The sequence below is a fragment of the Scaptodrosophila lebanonensis genome, unplaced genomic scaffold (genome assembly GCF_003285725.1).
Source record: "Scaptodrosophila lebanonensis strain 11010-0011.00,11010-0021.00 unplaced genomic scaffold, SlebRS2 tig00000085-arrow-pilon, whole genome shotgun sequence".
Taxonomy (NCBI): Eukaryota; Metazoa; Arthropoda; class Insecta; order Diptera; family Drosophilidae; genus Scaptodrosophila; species Scaptodrosophila lebanonensis.
Window position 1 is genome coordinate 2,011,980 of NW_022060564.1, and position 9,900 is coordinate 2,021,879.

At 37.1% G+C, this 9,900-nt stretch overlaps 1 long non-coding RNA gene across 1 annotated transcript; it reads left to right on the forward strand.

The window, feature by feature from the left end:
* Positions 1-6,416: 6,416 nt before the first annotated feature.
* LOC115626506 lies at positions 6,417-7,742 on the forward strand. Its single transcript, XR_003995601.1, has 3 exons — positions 6,417-6,675; positions 6,745-6,793; positions 7,572-7,742. It is a non-coding gene; the product is annotated as an uncharacterized LOC115626506 (long non-coding RNA).
* The last annotated feature ends 2,158 nt before the right edge of the window (positions 7,743-9,900 follow it).

The following is a 9,900-nucleotide window of genomic DNA, read 5'->3' on the forward strand; positions in this document are numbered from 1 at the left end:
TGTTTATTTTTCGGTTTTTTCTTTTACCAAGTCAGTTAAGTGGGTGTAATGAGCATGCAAATTGTATTGATTGGCTGTAAGTGTGAAGCTGTTGAAATTTACAAAGATCTGGTCATTGGTTATTGGAAACAGTTTCTTTTACTTTTAAAGAAAAGAAGAATTCTGTGATAGAATGTAAAAAAATATGGGTTTGTAAAACATATGTCAGAAATATTCAAAAGGAATATTTTGGTATAGAATTGACAATTGACTTTAGAGATTATTCCCAACACTAAAAACAGAATTCCTAAGTTAGCAAAGTACATAAGTTATACCCAAAATGATCAAAATCCCAATTAAATAAAGAAAGAAAATAAAGCTTTGATGCCTAGAAATCCAGCCTATCATACAAAAATGTTACACATTTTGCACAAGCCTAAAATACCCTTTTTTAACCTTCGGGTACAGGGTATAATGAGGCGTACTCCTAACAAGGCCAGCGTTAAATGTTAATTATTTCACAGTTGTGCATGTTTTTACTATAATAAGGTATTCGCGTTTTAGTTTCGTTTCAAACTCCAGTTAAATAGCAACTGTTCTACATTAAAATGAGGGAGTTACTTTGTGTGTTAGTGCTATTGCTCCAGTACGTGGCTTTGGGCTTAAGTGCTGTCGATTGTGGCGCGAACGCAACATTTGTTAAATGTGGAGGAGCGTGTCCAGATACCTGTGAAGTCAAGTCTGTGCTTTGTTCCCTTGATTGTTCCGCGCCATGTGTGTGTAAGAGAGGATATGTGATAAATGAAAAAACCAAGGAGTGTATCTTGCTATCCGATTGTCCTCCGATACCACGAAGAAAGAAAAAAATAAACTACCAAGTAAAAAATATGACAAACTTTGGAACTGGATAAAACCACAATATACCAAGCGCCTGGATGCAACTTTAAAAACATTTCAGCGGCGAGGGTGCAACCTTTTAATGTATATGATTTATTATATAATAAATATGTATATAGTATACCAAAAAATTACAAAATTGGATAATTTGAAATGGATGTGTTAGCGTTGAAAGTTAATTATGCTCGCCTATTTCACAGTTGCAAATCTTTTTACTACAATAAGGTATTCAAGTTTTAGTTTCGTTTCAAATTCCACTACAAGTATAGTAGCAGCGGTTCTACATTAAAATGAGGGATTTGCTTTGTGTTCTGCTATTGCTACCGCTCCAGTACGTGGTTTTGGCCATAAATGCTGTCGATTGTGGAGTCAACGGAACATATGTTAGGTGTGGAGGAGCCTGTCCAGATACCTGCGAAGTAAAGTCTGTACTTTGTACACTCGATTGTTCCGCGCCATGTGTGTGCAAGAAAAAATATGTGATAAATGAAAAAACTAAAAATTGCGTCTTGTTAACCGATTGTCCTCCGATACCAGCAAGAAAGAAAAAAATAAACTATCAAGTAAAACATATTAAATTCTTTGGATCTTAAAGAACTATAAACACCTTTCTGAAAACACGCCTCACCACACGTCCTGCTGAATGCCATTTTTAAAACCTCTCAGCGGCGAGATACCGACCATTTATTGTATATAATTTATTATATAATAAATAAGAAACAGTATTAAAAAAAATATCAAGTTGTTTGATTCAAAAAGGATTTGCATGCAGCTCAAGAAATTAACGGCGACTAAAGAAAATTCATGTTGACCGTGAGTTTTGTTTTTTTTTTAATTCCTAAAGTCTAAAGCATGAACTCATATTTTCATGTGTTTCAATACAAATTTTAAACTGCAGAGGAGGGGCACAGCAATGCCAGAAAGAATATGTAATCGATTGAGTTACAGATGGATTTTGTAACTCTATCACAGCCAGGTAGTGTAGATCGTGCTGTACGTTTTGCAAACACAAATATAAATGGAAAATAGAAAAGCTTAAAATGAAAGTGTAAAGAAAATTATACCCCGCTGAGTAGTAGATGGACTACCAAGCTTGGCTCGGCATGTGGTAATAAATGCATATAACTAGTATACGAGTATATCCTATTATAGCTGTTATGGGAACAATAATAGTTTCAATTGTTAACCAATAAAATGCAATATAGGGATAGGAGTTAAACGATTTACAAAGCTCGACCAATTTTTTAGTGAGAAATTAAAGAGATTTTGTATCAAATACCACGCTCTACATATGCTAAATGAAAAGGTTTAAGGGTATAAGTATTTCATTAATAAATTTGGCACAGCTTTCATTAAAACTCGAATTGATGATGAGGATTACATATTGGCGATGAACTATGCTACAAAAATGAAGTTAATTATTGAACTTAAATACATGCTGTATTAATTTATTGCTATTTCATCATTTTTACTATTTTTCATAAGTTTTTAAAAAAGTCTTCTTTTAATTAAAAGTAAGCAAGACTGATAATTGTATAGGTCAGTCTATATCTGAAAATAGGTATTGGATATTACAATTATGTTTCCCATTAGAACACTGATATTTGTTAACAAAACAGGAAATATTAGCATTTCAGTTAAGTGTAAAGGATTAAGGTATTACTGCTCTATTACGATTATTGTTGCTGCTTTAAGGGATGAGCACCAACAAAAAAATATGCTTCAAATAATAATAATAATAATCAACTTCAATACTTCTTCGATCAAATTCATGTTTTAAAAAAATGAAATTATTTGTTAATTATTATATTAATTATTATTTACAATTATTAGTCAAAACCTTCGTCGGCGCTTAGCTCCTGTTATAAAGATTTGGTTGGCTTTACGCCTTTTTTTTTCATGGGGTGCTTTTGGGTGCCGCTTTAATATTACGAAACTTTCTGCATGCCATTAAACTGAACTAATGAGCCGCTAAGCAACAGCCGCCTAGAAAATTTGCCAGCAAAGGGTTAAAGTGCCAACAGAAACGACAGTTGTCGCACTCGGCCGCTATAACAATTAGAAAACAAATGCCAGAGTCATAAAAATCTACAGCTGACTGCGCACAGTTCAAGGCCCCAGACTAAAGAAATGTAATAATAAAATAGCAAATTGGCTAAAGTCTTCCACTGACTTCAGAATGCACTGCACGCATTAAATTTATGAAATTTAAATTAGGCCAAGCTAGGCAGGCAGACAGGCAGGCAGACAGGCAGGCGGACAGGCAGGCAGGAACATAAAGCAGCTCCAATCAAAACTGCCACCCGCAGTGCAGTGGTGGTTGAAAAGAAAAAAAACGAAAACAATCAGGAAGAAAGCTAGACTATACTAGACTACGGGGTACTCTATTCAAATACAAAAAAAATAAAAATGTTAAAAGGTTTCAAATGCCAATAGCTTTCATCCATGTCAGCCAAGTTTTATTGAATAATTAAATCAATGTTAAGCCCTTGATTCAAACAAATCAATAAACTAGGCAAAAGTTTAAGAAACCCATTCTTAAATAAATTTTAAAAAAGAATGAATTTAAAAGAAATGTATATTATGTATAAATATTATAAATATATAATTATATATTATCCATCAGTTGCAGTAAGAAACTATAGAGATTTTAAAAAAATCATATATTTCTTGTCGATTCGTTCCTGAATCGCGCCTTGTTAAATCACCTGATAAAATGTGATTGTTAATTATTATTCAGTGTCATTTATCCTTAATTTGAATTCAACTCATTCATTTTCAGTTTTCAATCCTTTTCAATTTCAATGAATAACAATAAAAATTTGTATGTCAGCTGTGCCCGAAACCTAAAATTAAGTTGATCTAACTAGATAAAAAATGCATCTTGGGCGAAAAAAATGTTTAAAAATGTTTAGAATACTATTGCATTATGTAGCCTTGTTAAACTCACATCTACAAGTATGCTGGCTAAGTAGAAATACCCCGTATTTGAATTACAGGGTATGAAAGGGAAAAGAAAGCGGTCGCAGCAGCAGCAACAGCAGTATAAGAAAGGGGGAGCCAGAGACTGCGCGACAGCTTGGCGTGACCCATTGTTGCCTTAGCCGTGGCTTCCCAGGCAGCAAGGGATGTCTCAGGGGATAAATTAGTGGTTTTCTACTAATAAAGTCGTCGTCTAGGTGGATGGGCGCTGCTGGTGTGGTTGCAAGGGCGCCGCTCGCTTGCTTTCTAAAGATTTGCCACCCTCACACTGATTTAATATTTATTTTATTAATAGAAAATTAACATAAAAAATTGCTCAAACATTTTGACACTTGGCAGGCTGCACATTCATAAATAGTTCAGGATTCGAGTGGTTGGGTGGTTCTGGGGGGGTGGGTTTGCTTGTTATTATTTTGACACTTGCTTAACAATTGGCTTGCGAAATGAAATCCGACTGCCTTAAAGCAATACCATACCAACAGCAACAACAGCAAAGACAGCAGCAGCAGTAGCAGCAGAAGGTGCCAGCCAGAGAAATTTTATTATGGAATTTCGTAAATTAAATATTTACACGACAGCTGTGCGAGAATCGTCAGCTGAGGGGTTTAGTTGTCAGCATTCGTGTTGATTCAATATTGCTGGCATAATTGAATTTAATAGCTGACTGAATATGCTTTAAAGTTGTGCCAAATGTTGCAATAATGATAGCTTTGATGGCATTAGAATCGTGCGAAAACAGAAAACCTGACTAATTTCTACTCTATTCTGCTGTGCTCTGCTCAGCTCACTTTGGTCTCTGCCAACATTTTGGAAGTACGTTTCAAGAATGTGAGCTCAGTTTTCGGCAAACACATACACATTTTAGCTACCACTGCCTCACTTGTTAAATTATTTGCATTGTGCTGTATTCCACAGGGAAATTGTTGCATTTTACTGTCAGCACCCCCAACCCAAAGCTGCCGCCGAACACCCCTTTTCCACAGTCAACTCACCAAACCGGTAACAAACTTTCAAGCCAAGTGGAACATGCCCACCAACTGGCAAGCAGTGCTGCCTGTTTAGCCTTATTTGCGTTTATTTAAGAACAAAAGTCTTCAGCTATTGTCCCTTAATTTGGCTTTTTTTTAATTAATATATTTTTCTATTTTTAAACAATATATAAGAAATAGATGTGAATTAAATATAAGCGAGGACACTCCATGTATGGTTTCTTTCTTACATCCATTTAGCTCGAAGATCGCTTCATTTCAATTTTCCAAGCACAGTGCTAACCTATATTTGTTCGAACAACAAAGAAAATTTGGAAAATAATTGCATTTTTCATTTCCTTTTCCATTATTTTTATACGCTTTGCAGTAGCAAGAATGATTTCTGTCTAACATCCATTGCGTTACATCGTTTAATTGCAAGTTTTTCAAGATATTTTCGAATTATTAAGCCTTAGTATGAGAAGTATACGCATACATATTTATGCAGAATTTGAAACCTGTATTGATTTTCTCTGGCCCTTTTTGTCGCCACCAAGCGAGGCAACACTTCTAGTTACCAACTGTCAGAATCAAGCTTAAGCAGCAGCATCAAAAGCAGCTGCAACAACATCTGCCCAGCAGTGCATTACGCCCTGCAAAAATGTCTCTGTCTAACTGCCCGTGTGCTGTGGCCCTGTGGAACGCCCCCAACAGATTGCCAACAGCTCCTTTGCATTGCATATTTTCAGGCGCATAACTGTCTGGCGGAATGCAACTTGGTGTGTGTGTGTGTGTATGTATGTATGCAACCCGTTTACATAAGCGCCGACTCCACTAGTTCACTGCTCACTCGCTCGCTAGCTGGCTGACTATTCCCAGCCACTGTAACGGAAACTACTTGTTGGGTTAATGACGTCGTAAAAATTTTTACACTGCAGCTGCTGCTGTTACTGCTGCTGCTTTCCACTGACAACTGACACCGTTAGCTGGCCCCAGGGATAATAATTACGCGCGCTCTCAGCCTTGCTCTCAACTTTAGTTAGGTGCTAGCTGGAGCTGTTAGCAACATGAGTTGCGGCATTAGTTTGCGCTTAAAGAATGCAGAAAAATGTGTTGCATACCCGGGGGCGTCTCTGAAACATTTACACATGTGCTAGCAAGAAGAACAGAAAGTTTTAAACCAATAGAGAATCTCCTTTTCTCTTATTTTGCAATATTTAAAAACCCTAAATGATTTAAATACTTTTATTGTAGTAGTAAGTAAGGCCTAGAAGGCCTGGATTTCAAACGAAGTAAGCAGTGATTTAGAAATCGATTTATTACGTATTTCCACCTATACACTTATATTTATGACATCAGTATAAATTTTGTGTTTAGAGCTTTCGGCTGGGCCACATTAGGCTGAAAGTTTTAAAATAAAATTTAGATATTTCGATCGCAAACATTCAGGAAATACAAATTAAGAGCCCCCAAATTATCCTATTTCTGTGAAGACAAGGCTGGTGGGTATTTCACCTCCTTATTCTCTCCGAAAGTCACGCGTAATTATTAACCCACCAGGTCAGCATGTGCTACTCACCCTGCTATGGTTTCTCGTGCGGCTGTGGACCCAGTTGTGGACCTTGCGGACCCTGTTGCGGACCATGTTGTGGTAGGCCCTGTGGACCAGGTCCATGCGGCCCCTGCTTTTGGCCGTACGGGTTGTACACATGCTAGGACGCGCCTGCTTCAGAAGGAAATCAGGAAAGGCTCTGACAATCAAAATTAAAGCAGCGCTATAAAATCCGCGCTGCAGCTCAGGTAGAACTGAACTCATTTCAGTGCAAAAGCGCAACTCGAACACCACCAGGTATGGCCGAAATGGGTTTGTAGTTAGCGCGAGCGGGACTACTAACAGCTATGAATTCCCTCCTCTTAGCCCCATTGTTCCTAGAATCTAATCTAAGGCATACATATCGGCACTCTAGGTGAGTACCAAATAACGGGTTGATGTTGTTGGGGTGTGCTTGGCAAATTGAAAATTGCTTGACAGTTGAAACAAAGCACCGCACGTTGCCAATAAAAAATTTACTTCACCTTTGACGGCGACGATGAAGAGAAGAACACAGGCGGACTGTAGGGATGTGAATGAGCGCGAGAAGGAGGGGCTCAATTCAATAACTCGTGAGCTTTCGTTTGGGGTGGGGTGGGGAGGGGAGGGTGGCGTCGTTTCGTAAACAAAACTCTAATTTGAATTCTTTGCCGGCTGCTGCCGCTGCTGCTGCTGCGCCATTGAAGGCTGACAGAGCATGCCGCCCACATATGGAAGGCAGTGTGTCTGTGTGTAGGTGCGCTGTTAAAGCGGATTTCATTTTAGTCTGAGGCCGTGGCCGAGGCTGTTACCAACATTCATTTTAACTGTGAGCTGTGAACAAAGCGCAGAAGAAAGCGATGCCTCGTACACGTACACAGGTGGCAACTGCATGTGTATGCAGCATGTTTGGGCGTGTGGATGTGCGATTTTTATTACGAAATTTTTGCGCTTTGTGTTCATTGTTTATTTGACTGTTGCCAGAGTTTTAGCCAAGATGCCTGCAGTGCGAGTGCTTTTGTGCCTTGGTTTATGCGCAAGCAGCAATTTGCAGGAGCAATGAAAAAGCCTGAAAAATATTGTTACACACTCGACGGGGGGCTGCCTCAAATGAGTATTGGGACTAACTAATAACAAATTGCTGTGAATCTCTCTCCCCTCCTCCTCCTTCTCAGGTTTTCCATCTGAACATGCCTGCCAATTTCCATGACTTACCATCACGTTGCACGGATACGCGCCAATGCCATGCTATGTAAACGAAGAAGACTATGAATACGATTCTATAAATCTGTAGTATCTATGAACAATTCATTAAATAACAATAAATATTGATTTTAAAAAATTAATTTATTGAGGGAAGTGGTGACTAACTATAATATAATCAATTGCAAGTATTTATAAACATCCTGAAGGGCTTTATTGAAAGGTGGCTCAGAAAGCAGTGGAGGAATAAATAGCTCAAAAGAAGAATCGATATTTTGTCATTATTTCAAAATAACAGAGAGACAGTCTTGAAAATAGTTTGAATGTGGCTTAGAATTGTCGATCAATTACAAATGGTTTGACTATTTAACAGTGAAAATGGAAGAAATCCATCATATTATAGTTGTACTACCTGTTACTAACTTACTGCCATCACTAAAGGTCATTACTTCGTGACCTTTATTTAAAAACATTCACGAATACAAGAGGGAAAGTAATTCCTGATATTTGCTCGTTATTTCGTAATACCAATCGGTAAAGGTACAGTGCAGTTCAGTTCCTTTATTTGTATCTTAAATACAATATGTAATAAGGATAAATTCAGGACCATTTCTAGACCTTAAAAGGTAAAAATATAAAACCATAAACTATAATATAGTAGAAAAGAGCTGGGAAGTGGAAATATTTATAAAACCATATGCAGATGTTTCTTTTCATTGTTGAACTTGTATTCTGGTTTGCAACAAAGTTCAGTTTTTAAAACGTCGATTACCTTTTGCAGTTCAGTTATCGTATATATACGTATTACTAAGAAAACAGTACCCTGCAGAGCGCTGCTTTGTGTCATTAAAATTTCTTATCCAAGTAGCTGTTTAATTATGGCTTCTGCTTGTTTTATAACTTAAGCTGGCTAACTTTTTAGAGGATTTCTGTACTGAAAGTATTGAAAATTAGTCCATGCTTTCTGAAAGCCCAAATAGTTTAATAACTGCAATAAGATTGTCTTTTCAATAACACAAAATAACAGTTTTCCTCTATTTAATGAAGCTCCATTTCTTTGATTGTCGGCACCCCAAACTTTTCCCCCCAGAAGTCCAACTTACACGCACACATACACAGACAGGATAAATATGGCTGGCTGGATATACGAGTATGTAAATGGCTGACGGCTAAAATGTCTGCGTTTACTTTGCAGTGCGCCTACAGCCAAGTAAAAGAAACTGAAAGTCATGTTGTTGGCGCTGCTTATTTTACTTTTTAGCCTTTTACTGTCGTTTCTGTTGACTGCTATGGGTCTCTGTATATGTACTTATATTCTACGGGCATATACTTTTGTATACATGCGAGTGCTCGTGCATGGTGGTGTGGTTTAGCAGAAAGCGCTCCATTTACTCACAATGTCATGGTGTGTCACGTTATTTATATTTTGCTGTTATTTTTGAAGCACCGAAACCCTTTTAGCAGTTAGCACCAAAGTTTGTTTGGTGTTGCCTAAATTAACATAAGAGATACAGCGTTAGGCGCCAACGCGACACAAGCAGCACCACACATCAACATACAGCACACACGTACATACCCAACTGTACTTACATATGTGTGTTATTTGAATGTTTAATTATTTTGTTAAACAGAGCAAAAGTTATGGCCGCCCACTTCAAGTGCGCCGGAAATGGCGTTCAGTTCAGCAAAACAAATTTCTGCACATTATGCGCTGATGTTCATTTAATGAAACGAATTTGAAGTAATTCTTAAGTGCAATCGATAAGGAAAAATACAGCACTGTCTAGCGCTGATATTATAATTATTACTTTTAGTATTACATTTTATTAAATTACACTCTGCCTCGAGACAAAGAGTACATTTATTTATTTGTAATTAAAATTAACAGGAATATAAAGTTTCCAGTGAAACCTACTTTTAAATTTTACTTATTTTTTACGTTACGTGGAAATATAATTTATTTGATTTATCTGTCTCGGAGATCAAGAATGTGTATTCTTTTAAGTCTTCTTACTGGCAGATTATTATCTATTAGGTTTTAGTGTAGGGGTTTTCCGTGGTTATATTTATTTATTTATTATTTGTTTATAATATTCGAGTTGCTAGCAGTACCCCACAATTGTATGGCTTGTGATATTAATTTTTAAAATTATAGTGACATGCCATAACTGATTTGATGATTCATACAAATTCCGCAGTTGGAAAAAACAAAGGCGGTCACAGGGGCATGGCTTATATTATTAGTTATATTATTTGTAACCGTGAAATTTAAGGAATTTTTAAGCTTCGTTTTGAAGTTGC